This window comes from Vicugna pacos, chromosome 5 (assembly GCF_048564905.1).
Source record: "Vicugna pacos chromosome 5, VicPac4, whole genome shotgun sequence".
Taxonomy (NCBI): Eukaryota; Metazoa; Chordata; class Mammalia; order Artiodactyla; family Camelidae; genus Vicugna; species Vicugna pacos.
In genome coordinates, this window is record NC_132991.1 from 17,502,521 (window position 1) to 17,528,965 (window position 26,445).

General features: G+C 39.2%; 1 protein-coding gene across 6 annotated transcripts in view; it reads left to right on the forward strand.

Moving 5' to 3' along the window:
- THSD7B (thrombospondin type 1 domain containing 7B) overlaps positions 1-26,445 on the forward strand; it is a 760,456-nt gene that overhangs the window by 185,966 nt on the left and 548,045 nt on the right. The gene's annotated exons all lie outside the window — the stretch shown is intronic.

The following is a 26,445-nucleotide window of genomic DNA, read 5'->3' on the forward strand; positions in this document are numbered from 1 at the left end:
TGGGAAGCACCGTCCAGCAGGCTCGGAGCTTTGGGAGAGTTCTGCAAGGCTGATTTTGGTCCTCCAGGTGTGCCTTGAAATTGCTCCTCAGATGCCAAAGGGAGGAAAGTTAGTGCTGTCCGCTGCTGTTGGAAGAGTACTGGTGGGAACAGGAAACAGCTCTCCTTTTATCCCTTCCCACCTTTCTCATCTTTCATCAGTGTCTCCTAGTGTCAGAAGGTGACCAGAGGGCAGCTGTCAAGAAAATCTAAGAAATGTCTGTAGTTCTCAGATTTCCAGCCTCAGGATCACAGAGTCCAGAAGATGTGGGCTTGGATTCAGAGAGAATTGGTCAATAAAGGCAACGTATATTCTGAGGTTTAAAAGACTGTATTTCCAAGTTATCTCTGAATAGACAGCTTATCACTTTTATTGGATCTTGGAGATTAAAAATGTTAATTGCTGGGCAGTTGATCAGATTGTTGCAGAACGTGTATGATTAGTTAGGCTGATCAAAATTAGTGAATTCGTACATCTTGGTGACTGAGCAAAATGGCACAGACAAGCGATCAGATTGCTTAAGAGGGGGCTGCTATTGCCAAATGCCTGAATTTGTTGGGAAATGATTGATTTCAGTCTGTCCTATCATTCAGATCAAAAGCATAGTGAACTCGACAGATAAAATACATAATTAAATGTTTTTAAAGAGTATTTCATTTCATGTCATGCATCTATATCATTTAATTTCTTCACATTGCGCAGTATCACTGTTTGTTGTATGTATGAATGTGTGCCTGACGGTATGCCAAAATAGAAAAATAATGTTAAATATGAATAGTAGTGTATAATCTAATCTAAAAAGTTACTCTATCTTTTAAAAAATACCTTGAGAGAAAAAGAATTTTAAATAATCATGTATGTTTTTAAAATGCTTCCCAAACTTTTCTAAGATGGGCAGTTACCTCAGCTGATACATATGCCCCTCTGTCTTCATAGTTGGTACTGTGAAAGACAGTTGTGTACTTTTAAACTTGGTATACTCAAAACAAGAGGAGAATGAGTAAATGAATTCTGTTCTTATTAGATATAGAAGGAATGTGATTAAATGTTTTATTTTTCTTTAAAAATGATCTTTCTGGGGAGGAGAGTATAGCTGAGTGGTAGAGCATATACTTAGCATGTACACGGTCCTGGGTTCAATCTTAAAAATAAATAAATAAATAAATAAATAAATAACCCAATCCCCCCTCCTCAAAAATTTTTTTTAATTAAAAATTATCTTCCTATTGGGAATACTTACATAATTTAAATGTTAAAGTGCCTATTTTAATTAGACAAAAAATCAAGGTGTATTTGACCTCTGTTTGGATGAAATCTATAGAATAATCTTCTGAAATAATTTTTATATTAAAACTTACAGTATCAATTTTTTTTCTTATAACCCCCAAAGGAGACTTTGTATGTGGAATAAATTAACACTAAAACTGAAGAATGAACTTAGAAAATTTTATTTTCTGTATCTATTACAGCAAAAAAAAGTCTCTTTAACATAAATCGAAATTGTTGATTTTTGAATAACTTTCTCTGAAGTCCATCTTATGAAATGACTTCTAAAGACTTGAGGGAGGGTTTTGGCAAAATTTCTTCCTGTGGGAGGATTGCCAGGCGGTTTATAATGTTGTTCAAAGACACCAGTGCACCCTCAGCCCTCAACAGAAATGAGAGCAACGTGTGGGTTTGCAAACAAGACAGAATACGTATTTGTCACTGCTAAAACCACGCAGGACAGGTCAAGAAGATTCTCTCCTAGTGAGCTTAAGCTTAAAAATGGTAGCAAGTGCTGGAGCTGAGAGTTCTCATTTCACCACCCAGCCCAGGATGCTGAGGAGGAGCAGAGCAGAGTGCTGGGTGAGAAGAAGGCGGCGCTGCGTGTTGGTCTGGGCTCCGTGGGTGCGCGCTTACGTGGTTGTGCGGATCCACCTTCCACCTTAGATACAACATTAAGTCATCTACATGAGCTTTTTTTCTTTTTTGTTTCATTGTTGACTCAGCCTTTTAGTTTAACTCTGTTCCAGCCATGTCTTTTTTGAGGGTAGCTACATACCCTTTCTCTGGAGACCTCTTAGGCATCAAGTGTTCTCACTCACCTGGCAGCATAGTTTGCAGAGGTTGGGGGTTCTCTATTATTATTACCAATGCTGTACCTTTATGCTGAATTCAACTTTGCAAATCCTGAACGAGTGCCTTCCATTTTTTTACCCAACACGTTTCCTCTTTATTATTAACTTAGCTGGAAAACCTTGCCTGACTCCTCCAGTCTTTGCCCACTCAAGTCTACTGGCCACCTGTGTCATAGAGCTTCGTGTGTCATCTTGTGATCACCGGTTGACTAGACTCTCCTTCTTATTGGCCAGTCAGCTCCATGACAGTAAGGACTTTGTCTTACTCATTTGTTGTCCAGTGTCCATCACAATGCCTGGCTCTGCTGGAGCACTTGAGAGCCATTACGCAAAAGACGCTGGGTGAGGTTTTTGGGAGGCCAAGATGAATGTGACTCCACTGTGTTCTCAAGGAGCTCACACCTAGTTAGGGAGATAGACACACAAACCGCTGTGTCACATAGTGTGAACTGTTTGTTTAAAAGCTATGGCAAAGAAATGTAATGTGTTAGAAGAAATAGCATGATGCTCATGATGTGATAAGTCCCTTCTTTTGGAAACTTGCTGTTGGCCCACCTGGGCTTCATGAGTGTGCTTAGTACGTAGTGTAGCCACATAGAGTGGAAAGATTCTGGACAACCCAAATGCCTCAAAGCAATGAAGATTCATTGGGCACTGACTTTGCAAACTGACATGTTTTGCAAGATGCAGAGTGTAAGCATAGTTTCTGCTCTTAAGTAAGACAGGAAAATATGACATCTAAGCCTGGAAAGTAAGATTTTTAAAGAAAATACTCTATAAGCAGTAACAAGGTCTGTGATGAATTTTCAAGTGGACAGTAAGTGCTACGAAGTACATGTTCTTCCACTTTTCGATAGGTATTATCTGTTCATCCCATCCTACAGAATGGTCTAGCTGGAAAGGATGTGAAGTGAGCAGATGTGTACAAGCAAATAACATAGGCTTCTCAATGTAGAGGCAGTTGGAGTGCTTCTCCTGGGTTTGCTAAGGAAATGTCAAATGGCATCGATGTTATTCAGAGTCCGTTCAGTGTATTTTAGCTTGAGAATGAATCACAGGGTAGACAACCATTCCTGCCAACAGCAGCAAATGTACCTTTGTAAACCATCATCCCAGAAAGTTTATTTCTGTCACTTTGTCAACTCCCAACTGGTAAGAAATTTTTGGAAACAGCATTAATGCTATTTCAACACACTAAGGATTTGTCTACTGGGGAGAAACTTGGTGCCATCTCAGAGTCCAGAGGTATTGGTGATAGCAAAAGTATTGACTATGAGTTATTCAGCCCTCTAAATTCAGCACTTACTTACGACAGCATCATGGTGTTGCCTTTCCACCTGTCAACAGTACAGAAAGGTAGTTATCCTTATCTTCATTTCTCCAGTGAGAACACTGAGATTCACAGTGGTTCAAGCAACATTTCAGAATGTCCCATATCTAGATCAGTTGCATCTGGCATTCAGAATATATGTTCAAGAGCAAGTAGAAGACAGCTCTTCTTTTGATTTTGCAAAGTCATTTAGCCAGGGAAGATGACTGTGATTGACACACAACCAAAGATTGGTGTGTCCTTTGGGGAGAAGTATGCTGGTGGGAACCCCCAGAGCTCTTCATTTATTTAGTACCTTGATGAAAGGAATACTTTTAAAAATGTAAAAAATAGAATTAAAACTGAATCAAAAGGTAGCATAAATGGAATGGGGGGATAAATTAGGAGTTTGGAATTAACAAATACACTCTACTGTATATAAAGTAGATAAACCACAAAGATCTTCTGAATAGCACGGAGAACTATATTCAGTTTCTTGTAATAGCATATAATGGAAAAAGATCTGGAAAGAAAAAATATGTATGTATGTATATGTATAACTGAATCACTTTGCTGTACACCTGAAACTAATGTTGTAAATCAACTAGACTCAATTAAAGGAAAAATGGAATGAGAGCAACAGGAAATCAGCATGTGAAGATAGGTTTAAATGAGACATGATGACTGCATTTTCACTCCATGATGGAGGGATGAGGCAGCCGGGGAGGTTGGAAACGTCACGTTGGGAATGGGGATAAAAGATTTGGAAGTCCATCATTTCCACCAACCTTTCTCCACACAACAAAGGAGTCTGTCTTTAGCTCCAGACTGGCATCATATTAATGTGGTTTGAATTATTCCCTCAACATTTCACACAACCTAGTAAGTGTGAGTTTTTGTATTTGATCAAGTTGTGTGCCAAAGATTTTTACATCTAGTCGCTTTCTGTTTGCTGAAAAGGATAAAAGACAAAAATGACACATTATTTTTAGAAAGGAAACTACCTCTTCTGGCAGTGTTATCAAGTGAAGATTCCCCAGATCCTTAAATTAAGTTGAGAGAAGAAAAGAGAAAAATTCATTTTTATGTAAGAGTAGAAACATTGTCCCCCTTGAAACTGAAAGCCAGTGGAACTCATCTGATTAAGACCAAGGACTTAATATTAAGACAACAACAACAGCAACAAAAACTTTATTGAGATACAATTTACATTCCATAAAATTCACCTATTTTAAGCATACAATTTAATAATTTTTTGATAAATATACTGAGTTGCTCAACCATCATGAAGATCCAGTTTTAGAACATATTCACCACCCTATTCAATAAGATCCCTGGTGCCATTTTATCCCCTTTCCCATTCAGTCCTGGCCAACCACTAATGTACTTTAAGTTTCTATAGATTTGCTAAAGGCATTACTTAAGGAGAAAAAGTTGGTCCAGGAAGATTTTAGGGTGCATTTTGGTGTCTTTGGCCTCAGAGGTGGGGTAAGGGTGCTAGATATGGGCTTAGGAACTGCAGTCTGAATTTTTTAAGTCTTTTATATTCTTTTTTTTCTCTCTCTTTTTAAATTGAAGTACAGTTGATTTACAATGTTGCGTAAGTATTTTGATTTTTATCTATTGTAAATCAAAATGGCCTCGGGCAGTGGAAGAAACAGGACCTCATCTGACTTTGTGAGGAAAAACTCACATGCCCAAATTTGGAAATTCATGAGTGGTTTCTCAAGGTTACAGACAAATTTCTGTGGATAATGGAAATATTTCCAGCGAGTGAGGACAAAGTCTCACCTGTGGCCACCCCAGGGACCGTTTTCGCTCAAAGCTCCTCATACTGGGAACCTGTTTACTACCTGTCAGTGGAGGGCAGTCTTCCCAAGGGTCCCCTGAGGTCACCTGAGCCAGAGGAAGGACTAAATGATCTGAAACTACTTTTCTTTTCATGTTTTCCATTTTATAAGGTAGTTTATTAATTTTTAAATTGAAGTATATTTGACTTACAATGTTGTGCTAGTTTCTAGTGTACAGCATAGTGATTCAGTTATACATACATAAATTATTTTTCATTATAGGTTATTACAGATATTGAATATAGTTCCTTATACTATACAATAGGATCTTGTTTATCTAATTTACATAGAGTAGTTTGTATCTGCTAATCTCAAACCCCTAATTTATCCTTCCCTCCCCTCTTTCCCCTTTGGCAAACGTAAGTTTATTTCGTGTCAGTGAGTCTGTGTCTGTTTTTTAAATAAGTTCATTTTGCACATTTTTTTTAGATTCCATGTATAAATGATATGACATTTTCCCTTCTCTTACCTGGCTTACTTCACTTAGTATGATAATCTCTGGGTCCATCCATGTTACTGCAAATGGCATTATTTCATTCTTTTTTATGGCTGAGTTGTATTTCATTGTGTAAATATACCGTATATATTTTTTTGTTGAAGTACAGTCATTTTACAATGTGGTGTCAATTTCTGGTGTACAGCATAATGTTTCAGTCGTACATATACATACATATATACCTTTTCATATTCTTTTTCATTATGTTATAAGATATTGACTATAGTACCCTTTGCTATACAGTAGAAACTTGTTTCTCTATTTTATATATGGTAGTCAGTATCTGCAAATCTGAAACTCCAATTTATCCCTTCCTACCCCCATTTCCCTTTGATAATCATAAGTTTGTTTTCTGTTTCTGTGAGTCTGTTTCTGATTAGTAAATAAATTTATTTGTCTTATTTTTTAGATTCCACATATAAGTGATATCATATGATTTCATTTGTCTTTCTCGGTCTGACTTACTTCACTTAGTATGATAATCTCTAGGTCCATCCATGTTGCTGCAAATGGCATTATTTCACTCTTTTTATGGATGAGTAGTATTCCATTATACAACTACACCACATCTTCTTTATCCAGTCATCTGTCGATGGACATTTAGGTTGTTTCCATGTCTTGGCTGCTGTAAATAGTGCTGCTATGAACATTGGGGTGCATGTATCTTTTTGAATTAGAGTTTCCTCTGGATATATGCCCAGGAGTGGGATTGCTGGATCATATGGTAACCTTGTTTTCAGTTTTTTAAGGAATCTCTATATGTTCTCCATAGTGGCTGTCACAATTTACATTCCCACTAACAGTGCAGGAGGGTTCCTTTTTCTCTACACCCTCTCCAGCATTTATCGCTTGTAGACATTTTAATGATGTCAGTCTACTTTTTAAAGAAGTTTCTCAACTCCCTCTGGCAGATTTGGAAGTCGGGATGCCTTCTTTGTTCTCCATTCAGAATGTGTTCCACTCCTGCTCAATTCAAAATCAAGTCTGACAGCTCTCTCCCAAGGCGTTCATAATCCAAGGACTCTCCCTTATCTCGTTCATTCATTGATGAAGACTTCGTCATTTTGAGCATTGTTCTGGATGATAGGGATGCAGGTGTGAATAAGGAAAAAAAAATCTTTTTCTCAACCGTTATTTTCTAAAAGTTTAAATTTTAGTAAGAGGGGGGAAATAATAAACAAATAAATAAGGTAAATTCAGACAGAGGTTAATGATAGGAGGAAATCAAATTAGGGCATATGAGGAGGCATGACTGGTGATACAGGATGGTGGGGCTTATATAGATAGATAGATAGGGTGATTAGAAGAAAGTCTCTGGGAGGAGATGGACATTTCAGCTGAGACTGGAGTTAAACAGGGAGCCAGCCAGGTGAAGATTTGCTGGATGGGCATGCCAAACAGAGAGGGTAGCAGTTGCCGGAAGTAGATGGACATGTTCTTGGTGTGTTTGAAAGACCAAAGGAAGATCAGTGTGGCTGCAGCTCAGGAAGGGAGAGAGAGGGTGATCCAAAATGAGATCAGAGAGGCTGGGACTCATGGTGAGGCATCTGGAATTTATTCTAAGTGCAAGAGGAAGCCGTGGGGGAAAGGGGAGGGGGTTGTGACTTGATCTGACTGACACTTAATCCAGGTTCCACTAAGTGCTGAGTGTAAAATGGAATCTAGGGCTCACAGGAGGAAGCTGGGAGATGGGTCTGGAGGTGATAATGACAGTGGCTTGTATTAGGATCATAACGCCTTCTGGTAGGTTCATATGCTGATTCTTAACAGGGTGTGTCCTCTCTTCATCCTTTAGGCCTCTTTTCTGAAAGTGACATATCTTCTGCTTTTTTTTTTTTTAAATGGTTTCCATGAATTGGCTAACCTCCAGTGAGGATGACTTTAAATCACTGAGTTAGAAATGTTCTTAGAGATGGTATAGTGCAATCTCCTCATTTTGGCATTGAGGCGACTGAGGTCAAGAGGAAAATCAGTGCCTTGTCTGAGTTTGTACATCTAGTTAGTGACAGGGCCAAGAGTAGAACGCTCCAGGTTTCTTATTGATGGCTCCTTCCACTAATGCCCAGCCTGGTTTCTATGCTCATGAAATATACCCATCTTAGTATTCTGTGATGTGAGGGTCCCCGACTTTGTCAATGGAAAAAGAGACCTGAGCCGGCAGAGTTAGAGCATCGTGTCAACCCAAGGCGATCAAGATGCCTGAGCAAGGATGGCGGAGAGTCAGCAAAGTGACAGGACGTTAAAAGGTCAGAGCGATGAAGACAGCAGATGGACGGAATGGTAGGGGGGACACGCCAGGCAGGGAGCAGATGAACCTGAGACTGTCGGAGGGCATTACAGGACAGTCAGCAGATGGGCACCGCCGGAACGTGGGATGAACGGCACTGTCATTGACACTAATTACTCATGATGGAGATGCTTTGCAAAACATGGGGGGAGATGGCCTTATTTCATAGAACATTTCCTGTCACGGGGGGATGAGTTCTCAACACCTTTTTACATGAAAATGCACTCGATTGCAGAACTGGGGAAATATTTGTAGTTTGCTCTTCCCCCTATAATTCCGTCTTTGAGATGGAGGCAGCAACTAGGACACGCCACAGTACCAGGCCAATGGCATTTCTTCTGAGAGTTGAGCAATTAAAATTCACTTAAAATATTTGAAAGTGAAACAATGCGTAAGCCGACAGATGAGGTGATTTTGTAACAAAATCAGCAGGGAAGATAGGAGAATCAGACGTGGGAAAGACATCAAAACTGTCACATCATCTCTGTTGGCATAGTTGGATACCAAAAAAAAAAAAAGAAAAAAGAAAGATGGTTATATGTTATATATAATGAGTCTGAACAATTACGAGATTCAATAGAAAGGCCGTACTTTTTAGCTCCTCAGAAAGAATTAGATATATAATTTAACATTTCAACTTGGGAATGTTTTTGGTTTTGTTTGTTTTGAGCAATTATAATGGGTCAAATGCAGTGCTGGGTTCTGGTGAGGCCCAGTTGAGCAAGGTAGGATCTCGAATCTCAAACTCCTCACCATTTAGTCAGAAAGAAGACATAAAAAAATGGGTCTAACATAACTCCTATTATGGAGGTGGGTAAAATATGCTTTAGTCACAGGAATGGTAAGCACCTGTAATACCGAGAATAAGAAATTACATTAAAATATGAAGGTCAGCCGTGAACTTGAGAAAGATGAATTGGCCAGGTAGATTTGCAGAACAGTTTCTATTCTTTGGTTTCCTTTGTGTTGTTGGAGGTACTAGCATGCCTGGGGGTGCAGCAGAGAGCTGGGCTCTTCTCTCTCGACTTCTGTACTTGTTTTGCTTTGGCTTCTGAGGAGCAGAACACTAAACAGTAGCTGGGGGAGTCCCAGGGTATCTCCGAGGAGCTGGAAGGGATAGGGGAGTCCCTTGGACCCGTTCATTTGTAAGCCGTTTCCTTTGCTGTTCATTTTAAAGGCAGTGAGAGTTAAGAATCCGCCTTAAGCCTTACTGTTTGCATTCAGTCCTCATAGGCAGTTCTTTCATCCCATTCATTTTCCTTCTGCCTTGCTTCTTCCCTTCAAATTCTCTAATTTCCTCACCGCTGCCCAAAGGCCAAATTAAATTTGTCAAGAGTATTTTGGAAGTCAGGTCCATCAACTCTGAATGCCAAACCGCAACTGTGGGTTGTCATATTTTGAGGAAGCTGGTCTGGCTGTAAAATCGGATTTCTTCCTTGGCTTCTGCCATCTTCATTAGTCACTTGACCGAGATGACAATTCCAGAGCCCCCGTCAGCAGTTACATAGCTACAGAGTCACATTTATGAACAAATTAAAATTTTTTCCTCATTGTCTCTCTGGCCCAACACACTAGTATCTAATTTTATTTTAGACTTGGAAAAAATCATTTCATTGATTGATACAGCAATAAAAAGACATTTTAGATCAACCAAGATTAAAAAGCTTGACTAAACTATCTTTGTTTCATAATATAATCTGTCTCAAGTTACCAAGACCTTACTGCAGTGACTAAAGCATGGCACATAAAATGTGTTCTTGAGCAAAACTTTCTCTAACGGAAGGCTGACGGATCTAACGGAGTTTCCATGTTCAAGTGTCATTTTGGCTGGGTGGAAATCTTGGGAACCGATTTACTTGCTTCTTTCTTGGTCGTCTAGCTATTTCTGACGTATGTGTTTTGTGAACCCGTATTGGGGGTTTTTCCAGCAGCAGATCCAGAGGTGAGGATCTCTTGGGACGTGCAGGAAAGGCCTGTCGGGAGTGGGGAGGTGACACAGGAAAAGGAAGGCAGCCAATGAAGGTGAGCTGTTGCACCAGCATGATGGTGGGTGTCTGGAAAACAATGCAGAACACACAACTGAGGGATGAGAAGGTGGGACAATTGCATACCAAGTCTCAAGACATTGATTGAAGACGTCCCTGCCCCTGGGGGTGTTAACTCTTGGGCACTTCTGGCCTGCCATGCAGTCGTACATCTGGGCAAATCACCTTTCCCTCATTCTAGAAACAAAGGTCAGCTGCTGGTGGTTCGAGGTCAGCCTGCTCCCAGCACACAGAATGGTTCCAGGACAACGCATGGGCCATTGACAGCATCTCCTATACTGGTTGGTCTGACATTGGATTATCTGAAGAACTGAGGGATAAAGTGAACAAAGATATTCCTAAAATCTTTGCTCTCTTTTTAAGCCATTGCTTCTATCCTTTTCCCTTATCTGTAGTCTAGTAAAGAAATTTTAGTTCCTTCATCTTTCTACTCATACTCTTGCACTGGAGGAAATACTCAGAGACAAGTCAGGCAGTGGGCAACGTGAAAAGAAACAAAGCTACCTGGATGAGTCATAAACTGGAGAAGCAGATCATGAGTAATCAAGAGTTGTCAGAACAGGCCTTTGCAACTAAGAGGATGCTTCCAATAGTTCAGCTGTATGTAAGAACAAATCAGCTAGTGCTTATACCTCCATCATAAAGTCACCTCTTGAGCAGGCATCTCCATTGGAATATGAGACTTTTAGGCAGTATAAAAAACAAGTCAGTCTAATGTGCTTCTTTCTCCCTGGAGTCTAAAATCTGAATAAGACACTGAAATGGATGTAAAAGCATAGTCCAGAGTGCACAAGAACAAGTGCCCAGAAGGGCAGAGAAGGTAAAGGGAGTGAGAAAGCCAGCCAGGTGTGATGAGACGAATGGGAAGTAACACTCAGCCTCGTGGTCAGGAATGTAATAGTGAGTGAGAGATAGTACGGTGGAGAACTTGAGCACCATCTAAAGTGGACAGGTTGCCATGTGGAGATGTGGTCCCAGTGGTGGTGGATCAACCAGACTTTCCATAGAAGGAATATGGATGTTCATGTGACATTTAAAACCCTGTGTAGCCCAAATAAAGCAGATTTGCTGACCAGATTCAACATAGAGGCCAAACTTAGCTGGAGATCTCTGATACGGAGAGATGAATGAATAACAGATTACTTCCATTGCCAACTGTGGAAGATGCGTGTGTGTGTGTGAGTGTGTGTGTATCTGTGTGAGTGTGTGTTTGTATGAGAGAGAGAGAGAGAAACACCTTTGTGCTCATGATGAGTATGTATGTCTATATGTGTATGACTATACATATATATTATTGAAAACAGTGAAATAAGTATATTTTCATATAAGTATATATATCATATAAAGTATATATATCATATAAAGATAACTTTCCCATTTATTTCTGTCATTTCAATCATGCTCCCACTTCAAGGCCAGCTCAGCCATTGCCACATCACTGATTCCTTGCCTTTATTAGAAAAGATTTTGGCAAGAGGGACTTCTTGGTGTGTAGGTAAATTTAGAGGGAAACTCATAACTGGATGGGTCTGGCATAGGTGAGAGACTGACACTGCTTATTTTGTGAGAGAGAGGACAGCATGGAGAGGTTTGTAAGGACTTTGGGTCATAGCTGAGAATTGAAGAGTTCCTGGGTGCTGAGTCCTGAGTGAGGTATTTTGTCTTTGTTAGCTCATTTGGTCCCAACAACGATCTTGTATGGTGTTAAGGAACCACTTTAGAAAAGGGAAAATACACCCTCCCCTTTATACATGCACACAAACACCTGGAGTTTAAACTTGCTCCAGATTGTAAAAATAACATCCACAAGTACCAAGGCTCATCTACGGATCATCCTCCTTAAAGTACACATGCAAACTTGTGCACACGGTTTTCTAAGCAGCAAGGATTGTTTATGTTTTCCAGAAAGTGGGAAGTCGGCATTAATTTGTGTTTCTGAGTCATATTCCCGTTTGGAACACAAGTTGATAAGCGTTGCTTGCTTTGGGGACTTTCAGTAGAGTGTGAACCTTTCATGGTGCCTGAGCTCACCTGGCGCTGAGTCACTCCCATGACCATTTGTCTCTTGGAGTCTTCCTAACAGGCTCGCTAAATTTTTCAGAGCAGTGTGTTAATCTCTCAAAAGCCATCTCCAGCATTTCAAAACTTGCACCTGGAGTAGAGGGGGAGGACAGTTCTACCCAACCGAGAACTTTATGGCTGTCTCAGAACAAACTCTGGTGGGGACCCTGACCAGAAGCGGGGAAGTAGATATTTGCCAATGGGTGTTTAATGTGATGTGTCATCAAAGCAGCAAAGGCTGAGACGGGATTGAAGGTTGGAGAAGGGGAGATGGACAGATTGCGAATAGTAAAGCCAGCATCACAGAGAAGCAGGGACCATCCCTGAGATGCAAATGTGCGTCCCAGATAAATGGATAGAATAACAACACTTCTTCACCTCTTGCTTCTCTGAGACCAAGCTCTTCTTCTTGCCTATGTTTCTGTTCTATTTTCATAATTCTTCCAGTAAATACCTGTTTTAATTTAATCTAGTCTGAGTTGTTTCTGTTTCTTGAAATGGAATGACCCCCATCTAAGAGGGCATTTCTTGGTTTAGTGTGATGTGTGAATCAATATGGAAGACATCATCTTCCCCTGACTTGTGAAAATACGATTGGCAAATAATTACTTTTCCTGACTTCGTTATCTTAAGGAAACAAACTCTCGAACAGACCTTACTAAGAATGAAAGGTGCTTGTTACCTGCTTTTGTCCTTCTCATTTTAGAGAGGAAATTGAGAAAAAAAATCTTGAGAAGGTAGAATTCTGTGTGCCCTATTGAATCAGTTTTCTGGGCTATTCATTTTTAATGCCAGGTCTTATTTATAGATGGGTGGAAGGAGGGCAGAGTACATATCATCACTGAGATCAGAGTCAATAGCTGTGTGTCCCACATTAGAATTTTTTTTCAGCCCTCATCTTTTGATCCACCAACTAATTTTTCTCATACAGGTTTTAAGGAATCAGCTTAATTTTTTTCTTCATCTCCCATAACATTTTGTATCTTTGAATAGCAACATGTAATTTAAAAATGTACTAGCATTACTTTAGGTTACACTGATTTTTTAATGCATTAATCCTGTGTGTGTTGACACCTCTGCAGAGACGCTGCTGTAGTATTTCTATTTTCCTTGATCTGTCTGTGCACAAGACTAGCAGACAGGGAGAAGTCTCATGATTCCATAGGTAATTTGAAAAGACATTGAGACTACTTTAATTATTAACAAATGAGTCAGACTGTGTTTTTAGCATGTGATTTAGAAACACAGTAAGAGCACAGATGGATTCTTTTAATAACACAGTTTCATTAATCAATCAGTAGTCATTGGGCACCTTTGAAAAGAGCATGTTAGGTGCCAAAACAAATACATCTAACAAATGCATGGAGGTGTAAATAAATGGTTGAGAGATCTGTCTTTTAACTTTGCTAATGAGATGCTGTACTCTCTCTGATGTTGGACTGAATTGGAAACATTTATGATTAAGCTTTTATGGACTGGAATGATGGGGGAGTGAGTTATCTTTATTAAATGCATTTTCTATGTAATAATGGAAAATCTTTTTTCTCAAACACTTTTTGTTGAAAATCTATACTAGTATTTTGTCTCTTCTTCATCCTGAGAAAAACAGTCTAATAAATGTGAGCGACATCTCTGGATTCAAGATCTTCTTCCAGTGCCACCAAATTAGTCATAACAAGCATCAAGGATTATTGTGAAGTTGAGGTGTGACGTGGACTGTCCTGAGTCTCTGTGTCAGGCTGAGAATATTCCTGGTATGGGAATCTGTTTCTTCTCTTCTTCCTCCTCCCCCTTTTTTCTCTTTCATCTCCTTATCCCACTTTTTCTCCTCTTCCTTGTTTGGTCAAATTCCTACTTACAGAATTGTTTTATTGACACTGACTTTATTCTTGTAAAATAGAGTACAAATATAAGACAAAGTCCACACGCTTGAGAGATTTGTTTAATTGGAGATTAAAGTAGAAAATATCTCATACAAGTTATGTCCTTGATTTGTGTGGATGTTGTCATACCCTCGACTCAGTGGAGAAACATTTTGAAAATATAAAACCAGTGTCATTTTTGTATTGCCTCCATCCATTGATTTTCTGCTCCAGCCACTTTGGAAAGTGGGCAGCAGGTGCATGGCACCGCCAGAGGATGTGATGAAAGTAGAATAATAAAGGAGAAGAAGTAATAGAAACAAGTGATCTGACACTTAAATCCTAGTTTCCTCCCTCCAGTCACAGCAAAATAAAAATGCTTAGTCACAGAGAGGGCCCGAGTTAGTGACTCTTTGCTTCACCCACCCGGTTGCTTTATTTCCTAGGAGTGATTCAGATGATCTCTGGTGACCTTTAGGTGATGCTGGCGGAAGCTCAGCTCAAAGCCTGGTACCCCATAGGCTGCAGGATACGTAGCTTAAGCCAGAGTTGCACCGCAGGGCATGGCCAAGACACAAAGGGTTCCCTAGCTCTAGGGAGGGACAAGGTGGGGAGAGAAATATCCTGGACTGAAGTAAGGAAAAAAGCCAGGAATTCAGCAGTCACACCTTAGCAGACAATGTCACAAGTGCTCAGGATGGAGGAGAGACTAGCCAAAGACATTGACCGCAGACCCACATGAAAAATCAAAGACCATGGCATCACCTAAACTTTCTGTTCCCTCTATGTTGCCATTTTGGGAGGATGATGATGCATTAGAAACCCCAAAAGCCTATAGTTCATCTGTAAAAGAGTTCATCTCTCAAAATTATCTCATAAAGAGACAAAAAGACCTGTGTGGTAACCTTGAAAAATTCATATTTTCCTGCTGCCTCAGCTTCCCCACAAACAGGCTGGGAGCGCGCGGCCGGGCGCCCAGGTGCACCGGTGTGACGGTGGACCCCTGCCACAAGTTCTCCTCCCTCCCCTCCCCTGACTGTGACCTATGACCTCCAAACACGCCGATGTGGACCCCCGGCCCCCGATAAGGGCACATGCCCACTTGCGCTCTCTGCTTCCCACCTGCCCACCCCTGGAGCTCCCCCCAACATGGTCCCCTCACAGCCTGACGTGACTCTGTCTCTCTGGGACCTGTGAGTATCATAGACTTTGTTTTTCCCTGCACCTCTCCTTTGTCTCCTCTTGTGGCCGCACCTGACTGATCATCTCACAAAGAAATATAAAACAAACCAGAAAAAGAAAAGATGAAGACTCCTGTATTAGAAAGTTTAAGTTTTTTTTTTCCCTCCTTGCTTCTTGGGGGGTAGGAATATGTTTTTCTTTGCGTCTGAGTGTAGCGTGTACATTTCAACCCATAACTCACGGCAAAATGTCTAAGCGTCTTTTCTCTGTATCCCTTCTGGAGGAGGAATGGGAGGAGAGCTTCTAATGGCAGAGGCTGGAAGATCTTTGTAAAGTTTTGCTGAGGAATTAGACTTCAAGCCTAAAGCTTTACAATATCAAGTTACGTGGCGTTTTGGGGTGACACAAACACACTCTTGACAGTGAGAGCGTCTTTGCTGGCTGTAGAGAGTGATCTCCTGGCATCGATGTGCAAACCTGCTTTTCATTTAGTTCTTAGGTTGCTTTGTGGTTCCTTTCAGGAGGATGGGAAATTCAAGTATCAGGTTCTCCGGTTCTCAAGTTCTGAGCCTAAAGCTATAGCAAGAACATAACGGCTTTGAGAAGCTTACAGACACCCTTGTTCGTGGGTAAAAGAAGGAATTAGTGGCTTTCATTTCCATAATCACTTGGTATTTTATGTGCTTTGAAATAATCCCCAACTCATAGGCAAACACAGACCTGCTTTCCTTCCGTCTGAAGCTTAAGCAGGGGGGAAGATTCTGTTCAAAATTCTCCTTCTTGTTCAAGTCTTTGTCAAACATCCCACCTCTTCCTTCTTTTCAGTATCTGTTTTCTGCATTCCTTATTTAGGGACTCACTGTATTTTGCCTCAAGAGTTATCAGTAGCATTCTGAGAACTTACAGTTTCTTCAGGAAGGATTGTAAGCCTTGTAAAGACAGCTACCATGTCTTATGGTCTCACCCTAGTCTTCTGAGCAAAAGGAGGTAACTAATCCTTGGTAACTAAAATTAAAGCCACCTATCCCAAATACACAACACAGTCTTTTAGAGATTCCCAGCGCAGCCTGTAAATCAGCTCTACTAAGTCGTGTTTAATAAAAGCCTGAGTGTGATGAACTTGTGTGTTGACCAGGAACAGGCAGCACTGGGAGGCTGTGGGATGGAAGCGTGGAGGGTGATAGATTAGGTCAGAGATTTTGTTACTTGTTCGCTCACGGTGGCTGTTTTGATTTATCCTTTTTGCACATCAGTGTGAACTCAGCTAGACTCACCCTGGAAATACTGAAAAGTTATGGCAGTGGGTAAGGGATTAGTTAGTTAATTCTCCAAATCTAGAAGTCCGTTCCCCTCCCCTCCTCACGAATGAATTTGGCATCTGTCTTACCAGCAGGTAGCTATGAATCTGCAGTATTGTGAGGGGGAACTCACAATATTTAAGAAATATGAGCATACTGTTTAGATTATGTATTTCAAATATTGCACGCCTCCGCCTTAAGGTCTGACTAAAGCCCAGCTGGGAAGTAATTTTGGTTCAGTGGAAGGTTTACGCCAATTTGTATTTTTCAAGTTTTGCTTCCAGGCTCGGTCAAGAGAATCCATCCTGTGCTAACGTGTTCTCTTTGGTACCCTTTGGAAATGGATGGAGAACAGTTTGAGGTGGAGATGGAGTTCTGAATCTAATTGTGTGAAATATTCCAGACTCTTTAGGGTGGATTCTAATTCCATTGGAGAAATTTCACTAGAGAGTTCTGTGTTAAGACAAATTATATTTCCTGTCTTTTCAGAAACTGCAGTAGGTCTATCTCACTGCGAATATATTTTTTTTTTCTCAAGAGGGGTTAAAAACCATTTTATGAGGCTGAAGAAGGGGTGTTACAGAGTTAGGATATAATGGGCAAGAGAAATTCAGTTGCCCATTGTGCGCTGAAGCTTGCAAAGTAGGAATGTTTACTCAGCCCCCCCTCACCTTCTCTTTTTCCCTTAAGCTTAATTTTTCAAAACTTAAGGGGAAGAGTGTCATTGAATTTTGTTATGTGATCTAGGAATCGTGCAATTCCTCTCTCTCGGAATTTAACTGGGGAGCTGCGTTGACATCATCAAACCTGCAGTGTCTTGGAAAATCTTTTACCGCTTAATCTCGTTAAGAGGTAGCATATTTTTATGTGTTCACAATCGTGAGTGCGTCTTTAGCACATAAGAAAGAAGACGGATCCTGGGGGGAGTTGATTATTAACTCTGTTATTATGTTCCTCCTGTACTCATGAAACTGTTTGGTAATGCACCCATAATTTATTTTTATTTTGTATTTTGGAAGCTTTGTTATAGGTTAATTGGCTCTATATTTTACAAGTTTGCATCACTAATACCAATAAAAATCTGTTGATATTGTTCTTCTGGGATTCTGATTGCATTAAGGAATGATTAGTCCTAATTAAGTTCTGTAGTCAGTGCTAATTACAATCAAACAAGACTTTATATAAAAATGTGAAATTATGCTGAAGTAAATGTACTTGTGATTATTAATTAGAGAACTACCAGACGTACCTTTGCAGACATTTTAATTTTTTTATTTTTAGTTACGAAAAGGAAACCTCAACAGACTTGCATTTTGAAAGGGTATCTTCCATGTTGTTACAGAAATATCCAGTTAGTTATAAATTTGAGTAATGTTTCCTTATTTAACTCCTCATGAGAACTAAACTGTCCTCAGCGGTTTCTCACCCACCCTCCAGGTAGTAACGTTATGTTTACATTACGGAATAAAAAGCCAGAGGCTGAGGGTTTTCAGAGCACGTGTTCTGTTAAACCGCCTCATTTAACTTTCATGCACTGCAGTCCTTTTCACGTTTGACATTTCCCGGTTTTCTCTTCACTGCCATGGATTCATTTGGACTCTCCTGTGGGAGGTGGTAATGATACTTCTACCTGCACTTCCCTGGTGTGCTGACATCTGACGAAGAGCACACTTGTGCCCTCGGCACCTGACTTTTTAACACTCTTGCTTGCTAGGAGCACTGACTTTCATATATAAATGAGGAAAGGGTGAGCAGGCTAAAATCACAATTTCTGGCCACCGACATCTTTTTCTCTCCTTTCCCAGGAAGCATTAAATAAGACAGTGCCTTTAAAACCCAGCATGGTTCCTGAGACACGGAAGGGGTCAATAAATGTGAGCTAAGATAATAATTATTGTTTGGATTGCATTGCATTCACTGTTTCTAGAAGTCCAATTTTAGACCAATTAATTGGTTTTGAAAGTATTTCATCAGAATTCTCCAACAATTTCACTTCCTCTTCTCCACTTGTCCTGCTTGGAGATGCTTTGGGTTTGGCAGCTAAAACACTTGCGGAAGCCAAATTCTCCTGGCTGCTTCAGTGACCCTGAAATGCTCATTTTGATGCAGTATCTAAGGCTGCGATTCAGAAATAATGCTCAAATCTTTGACCGTTTATCTGCCTTCTACCCTTAATCCACTGTTTCTAAACCACCTACTTATTCATTTTCTCACATCTCCTTACTTTTCTCTCCTATTTATCAACCCAACAGCTAGTTTTCTACTTTCCTGACTTTTAATTGGTCCTCAATTTCTTTATTCTTCTTCTTGGAACATTTTTCTTTTGCCTTTAAGAAATATTTTCCCCACTCTTCAGACACTGTCATCATTATTTTACACCTAATGTATTTTCTGTGATTGCCCCGTCTTCACCTGAGGCTTCTGGTCTCCAAGAACTTATGTTCTCTCCCATCTCATTATGTTATTTCTGACCGAGTCCACATTGTAGCCAACTAGGTATGAGTTTTGTCTTTCACATTTCACTCTCATTTCTAGCTGTTTGATTTTGTATGTGACTTTTCCTTTGCTTGTAATTTCCTCCTTGGCACTTTGTCAGTAACCCACTCTCTCCCTCCTTTAAATTTCTCCTCAGAATTCCGTTCTTGCAAGAATTTTTTACATCTGGATTATGGAGTATGCCTCCTCAGTGAACTAGAATCATAGACTATTCTAAGCATCTTTGAGATGATGTAGTCAAATCTCTTCATGGGACAGATGAGAAAACTGAGGTCCAGAGTGGCTCACGTGAGCTGTCCAAGATCATGAGAACAGAACCTTCAGTGTCAGAACAGGACCGGGTGGCCCCACATTCCACGCCATCTCCTTGCACTTGCTGTACTCGGCACACACACAGATCATGTATGTGCTTTTGCCCTTAGTTACTTTATAAATTCTTGGAAATCAGGAACTGTACCTCTTTGCTTTACTCTTTTGTCTTTCTCCATAATATCTAACACAAGTTGAATTCTCAAGAAGGGTTTTTCTAAATGTTGTTAAATTTCACTAAATGTTGTCCATATCACTCTAGCATTTTTATTTTCTGTTTTCCCTGCCTTGGTTTCTATATATCTGATTCTATATCACTGTTTTTCTGTGTGGATGGAGTGGAAGCATCCAGACATCATTTCTTTTTAATGGCAGTACTAGTGGTTGAACCCAGGACCTTGGGCATGCTTATAAGCATGTGCTCTACCACTAAACTATACCCCTGACCCCAGATAGTACATTTTATAAATGCATAGCATACAAAACTCAGAGATGTAATTTGAGTATCTTGGAGTCCTGCTCCTTTAGAACAATCTTGAGAGAAGGAGGTTGAAAGTTTTGCTAAAGAAAGTGGGAAGGCCATCCCAAGAATGAGGAAAGGCATGATTAACTGCTCAGAGGGGAGAGAAGGAGCAGATTGCTGTGTTCTCCTGCCTTCAACAGAAATTAGAGTGGATTAAAGAGAAAATGGGGTCAAAGGGATAGAAGAGTTGCTCAAATTCTTGAAGTCAGTGACCAGAAATACCCTATTTGATATCAAAAGGAAATACAAGCCTTGAAAAGCTGTTCAGTTGTTCAGATGCAAACTCATTAAATCAAAGTGTCCTTTCCTTTGCAAGACTGGATAGGCTCTGACTTTTTTTTTTATGAATTTCTTTAAAATACCTTCTCTGGATGATCTTCTTTACATAGAAAGACGCTATAAGGCCCCAAATCATGTGTACCTACTCTGTGTTAGGCCTGCCTTTGCATTTATCATCTCATCAGTCATCACTGCTGTATCTGAGGAAGGCGTTATCAGTTCCAGCTTGCAGACAACAGAAAAGAATCACAAGGAGTCAAGTAACATGCCCATAGTTAAAGAGTACATGTTTGAATCTTCAAAACTAAGATTCAAATCTGACATTTATCTGACTTTAGAGCATTCAATTTTTGTTCTAGGCTATGTTACTTCTTGGTGTTAAGCATGTCATATAGATTTTCTGAATTCTAGTCACAAAACCCTACCCTGTCTGTTCCCTTCCATTGATGCCTAAAAAAAACACCTTTCACCTCCCCATCCCACCGCTGACTCCTGAATGTAATTCTGCATTCAGTGCAGTTACAAGTCTGCCTTCACGTCTGGGTGTGAAAATACTGAAAGTCTCCGAAAAATCAATATTAGTTGATAATTATGGAGGGAATTATTTTTTCATCAGCCAAAAGAAAACATCTCATTATGGTGAGGATTCAAAGATGAATTTGTGTAAAGTTAGAAGTATGGACATTTACACGTTCATAGATTGGACTGTCGACCTTCATCCACCTTTACCCTCCTTCCCCTGATCCAGTGCACACACACTCACACACACATACCCATACTCATCATTCCAGAAGAATCACTACAAGGTCATGTGACTATAGCTCTTTATTCCATAAATCATATTATTTGTCTTAAGGGAACAATTATTTACTTACGGGTTCATGGAGGTTACTGAAGTCTTTCAAACTACCATCTATGATGGATTGAAACAAAAGGCGGTGAAATATAAAAGAACAGGCTACTTTGTGGGGAAAACTGTATATCTAACTCAGATAACATGTCTTTCTGGAAAATCACAGTTCTATACCAAAGTTTGAGGAAATCTGCTTTTAAAATCCCAGTTACAGTCTTTGTTTGGAGAAATATTGTGATAATGTTGATATCATTTCAAATTCTGTTCCAAATAATCAGCCAGCCACATGGACATTTTATTGAACCCAACTATTTGAATAAAATTTCCCATTTCCTTGTGAATATTTACTCTCAAGAACATACAATCTTCATTTTGTTAGACTTTCATAATGATTTGAAATACATTCATGAGTTCACTGAATTTTTATTGTCATATATAGTCCAACTTCCTTAGATCACTTCTAAATATCTGTGAATGGCTAAATCATTATATTGTTCTATTATTGGAGACTGGATATCATATAAAAGTACTATTTACTCATGTGTAAGCATTTTATAACTTTTCTTACCTTTTATAAAATAAACATAGTCTTATTAAATGAACATTACTGCTCAGAAAGTCCAATGAAATATGTGTATTATATATCAGAAGAGATGCTTTTGCCAATCCTTTAAAGCATATTAGATACAAACCAGGAGAACTGGACTGTTCTCAAGCTTTTTTAAATGACAATATAGTTTTAGTACTCAGCCAACTTATTTTACCAATAATTTTCCTCTTGAGCCAACAAATGTTTATGAACAAGTCAGCTGGTGGACTTGAAAGGTTCTGAAGCCTGCCAAAGCATGTCGGTTGTTTTATGTTTGAATTCCCCAAGGAAAAGAAATGCAGGGTATGAGACAGAAAAAGATCATCTGTTGTCTTCTCTCCCCACGGCACTGGCTCTGCTTGGTCACCAGTGAAACTGCCCATCCTTTACTTTGTTGCTCAGGCACCTTGTGACTTTTCACATTTTTTGAACTGTGAGATGTTACAGTGCTTGGAGACCAGACTGCATGCGTTGGCATTACTGTTGGAAGAAATTGAGATATCTTAAGTGAAATCATTGTATACCTATATTGTTGGCTCCCTGAGTCATAATTACTTCTGCAGTTGCCAAGTTTCATGAATTTCAAGTAAGCCAATTAATTTGGCTTCTATTGTAGAGAAAAATGAACCCGCAATCTAGGCTTTTTATTATACAAAGAAGAGGAAGAAAAGCTTTCTTTTCTCTAGATTCTTTTGTATATATTTCCAATAGCACGGTTGTGTTATATTGTTAACTGAAGTTTCACCTTCAAAAGATTTCATTTTTGCCTCTGCCTTAGAATTAAACAAAATCTAATAAAGTACTGATTACATCGTTTTGGGTGTTACCCAAGTGGGGAGAGAACGCGTTTAAGATTTTGTGTGTGTACACATTTACAATAAATCATAGACTTTACATCTTTTTCAAATGATTGAGAAGAAAGATCTGAGCTAATGACAGTATTGAATAGAGAACCATTTTCACACCTTTAAATACAAAAGCAGTAAGATCTGTCTCAAAAAGTGTGCCAGCTGATTTCACATCTGAGCTGTTTCAAGGAATAAATATGGCTGTGTGTGCAATGCATGCGCATTTGACATGGCCTCGCATTTGTGTAAAGGAAGTTAAAGGACATGTCTTGTTGGGGGGAGGATATAGCTCAGTGATAGAGCACATGCTTAGCATGCATGAGGTCCTGGGTTCAGTCCTTAGTACCGTCATTGAAAAACCAAATAAATAAATAAACCTAATCACCTTCCTGTGGGAAAAAAAAAGTAAAGAACAAAAGAAAACGTCTTGTAATCCTCATCCTACTGGTTTGTCTGGCATCTCGGCTGCACCTACTCCTTATTCACTCTCCACCACTAATGCTGAAAGGGGAAACTTAGCCCACTCTCAAGTCCTTCCAGAAATCAGCAGGATGTTACTAAATAATTAATATTTTTTCCCAACCCAAGTTAACACTTTAACAAGTATGAATTAATTAAATATCATGTGTCTCATTTCATGTCTATTAACCATTGTACATTTTTCAAATTCTGTATCATCTAGTCTTCAGTGTTCTCTGTAAGCTATATATTTCTCATCTTATCATAGATCTGAATATTTTTGAACCAGTGCTCATGGACTCTATGAAACTATGATGTCAAAGACTAGAATGTAAATAATTTAAAGAGAATTTTTCATGATAAAAATGTAAATTTTACTCACATCAGTGTTGTACAAAACATTTCTTTCCCAGCTGTGTAGATGACAAGCAGATTAATCTTAGTGGCCTCTTAATTTTGAAGGCATTATGTTTAAATCTTTTAGGGAAACTTAAAAATTTTTTCTGTCACATCATTACATGTGACTAATAGTGAAAATTTGCATGCAGACAGACATTCCTGAGTGTGAATGTGTAGGCTGTCTCAATTCTAAGATGGTAAATACTCATGTTATAAAAAAGGGGCAGTGGAGAATGAAGCTATGGTTAAATCAGACATTTGTCACTTTCTGGGAGAGTCACTTTGTGGGCAGCTTAAATTAGGTTTGAGAAAATTTTGATGACTAAAATGTATACTAATTATCACAGGAATGTTTAAATTACACTATGAAGCATTTTAGCAATTAAAACTTTCCTGTGGATTTGAATCACATTAACATCTAATAAAGACAGATGACCGCTTGATGGAGAAATGAAGGCAGGGAGCTCTCTGAAAAAGATTAGTGGGACCTAGTTTAATATGTTTCCATATCAGAGAATAAACACTCATGAACGAAATACCAGTTGATGGAAGATGTCTTGGAAAGTTTGCATCAGCGAGATATAAATGAAGTCAGAAGCCCAGTCAAACCTTGAATTCTGTACTTGGACCATTAATTGTTACAAAGGCATAACATAGCAAGATACAAATTACAAAGAGACACTTGTTGGTATACATTTTGGTGGTAACACAAAAAGCAGAAATTAAGGCAAATACTAATAGTAATATTTCTATAGGGATCATATTGCCAATGAAAAATTTGGGGAAAGGACTCTATATGATGAATTCATGTGGCCAGAAGTCTTTTTATTTAACTATGAATCACCTAAATACCACTTTAATTCCAGGTCAATTGATAGTATCATTAGTTCTTTTAATATCTATGAGACAGATATCCATCATAAAGTATGAATGATATATGGACTACTTTTCTGAGCATAATTGATATATGTTGGCTTGGTTTCAGCAATAGTTACTTGGAGGGTTCAGCTATCCAGATAAATTTTATGTGATGTCAAGGCTGTGAGACTTAATGGTTTCATATCTAATCAATTCTTTTAGCAAAGGCATTAATAAGTATTGTATTATCAGAAAAAGACTGCATCCTACATTGGACTGCATCAGGAAGATAACCTATGGCCAAAATTTCTGTTTGCAACACAGAGTAGAAAGCCCTTTCAAAATTCTACAACCTTTGCAGGGCATTGTTAAATGAGGTAATGATAGAGGAGTGGGTGGAAACACATCTTAATGAGAATGTCTTTTTGACAGTGAGTTGAACATGTAGAAACAAATTGTTTTAAGAAGCCCCTTTTAGAAAAAAAAAAGTTAAGTAAAAAATAAGATGGAAGTCAACTTAAGGGGAAACTATGAAACATTACTCAGCCCTTAACGTATATTACATCTTTAGATGTCAACTTGTAGAAATGTCATTAGCTGCTAATAAAACTGAACTTACGACCTATTGGTCAACCCAAAATGCTTGGTGTATTTCTTGAGTTAACCAGATGAAGTCTAGTCTCTCAGCATAAGATTAAATTTGACTATGCTTGTTTGATGTGGTTGATATGGTTGATGTGTTGATGTGTGTGTGTCTGTTCAAAGTAAAAAGATAGAACTGGAATTTTGTATAAGAGCTTAGCTTGTAGAAAGCCTTCCATTTGCATGGACATCACAATTTGTAGAACATATTCATTCACTTAAATTATGAGGAGAACCATAGTAAAGATACCTCCTTTTATGAAAGAGATAGTGATAATTCACACATCGTACCTGCGGTTACCCACTGGGGAGGGAAGGGGCCTTAAAGTGGTCTCCTTTCATTCACTTAACACCAGCTTGGTCTGTTCTTTTTGTTTTGTTTTGTTTTCTCTCTCATTGTTTTTTATTGAATGAAGATCCCTTAAATTCAGTAGTACTTTACAATTTTCAAAAGCTTCACATACATGATTTCTTATAATCTCATAATAATCCTTTTTCTCTCCTTACCCCTTTATTGCCCCTCCTCCCTTCTCTCTCTGGTAACCACTAGTTTGTTCTCTGTATCTGTGAGTCAACTTCATTTTTGTTTTATTCACTAGTTTGTTGTATTTTTTTTTGGTTTCCACATATAAGTGATATCATACATTATTGTCTTTCTCTGATTCATTGCTCTTAGCATAATGCCCTCCAAGTCCATCCATGTTGCTGCAAACGGCAAAATTTCACTCTTTTTAATGGCTGAATAGTATTCCATAAAGTATATATACCACATCTTCTTTATCCATTCATTTGTTGATGGACACTGAAGTTGTTTTCATACCTTGGCAATTGTAAATAATGCTGCTGTGGACATTGGGGTGCAGGTATCTTTTCAGATTAGTGTGTTTTCTTTTGGGGGGATATATACCCCGGAGTGGAATTGCTGGGTCATGTGATAGTTTTATTTTTAGTTTCTTGAGAAACCTCCATACTGTTTTCTACAGTGGCTGCGCCAATTTACATTCCCACCAACAGTGTATGAATGTTCCCTTTTCTCCACATCCTTCCCAACATCTGTTATTTGTATTCTTTTTGATAATCAGCTTGGTCTGTTCTTAAAAGTTGATACAAGAATGGTTTTGACAGCCTTTAAACCTGAAATGCCACGTGGGGCTTTTTTGCTCTGCAGACAGTAAAGGAGTAGCATAGGATAAAAACCATTGGGTGTAAATTCCTGAAGTCTTTGATGTGATATCTGGCACCAAAATTTAAGACTGAGATTCTTTTTGACGTAGGAATGATGTTGAGCATCAGGGAGCAAAAGTGGGGAACCACGATTTTGTCTTGTGATTCTCTCAGGAGTGTGGATGTAGGCACTGCTTCCCTAGTGCTTCTAAGGCACCTGAGGTATTGTCTGGCATGGGGCATAGTGTGTCGGGTTGTCTCTATTGTGTGCCTTGAGTCCTTGAGGGCAAGGATTCTTCCTTTTGAGCTTTAAGGTCTGCACCAGCATTTCTCAACCTTGGCACTGTTGACACTTTGAACCCGATCATTCTTTGTTGTGGGGGCTGCTTCATGCATTGTAGATTGGCTGGCAGCCTTTACCCACGAGATGCGCCACAGTGCCCCACCCACCAGTCATGACAATCAAAAGTGTCTCCA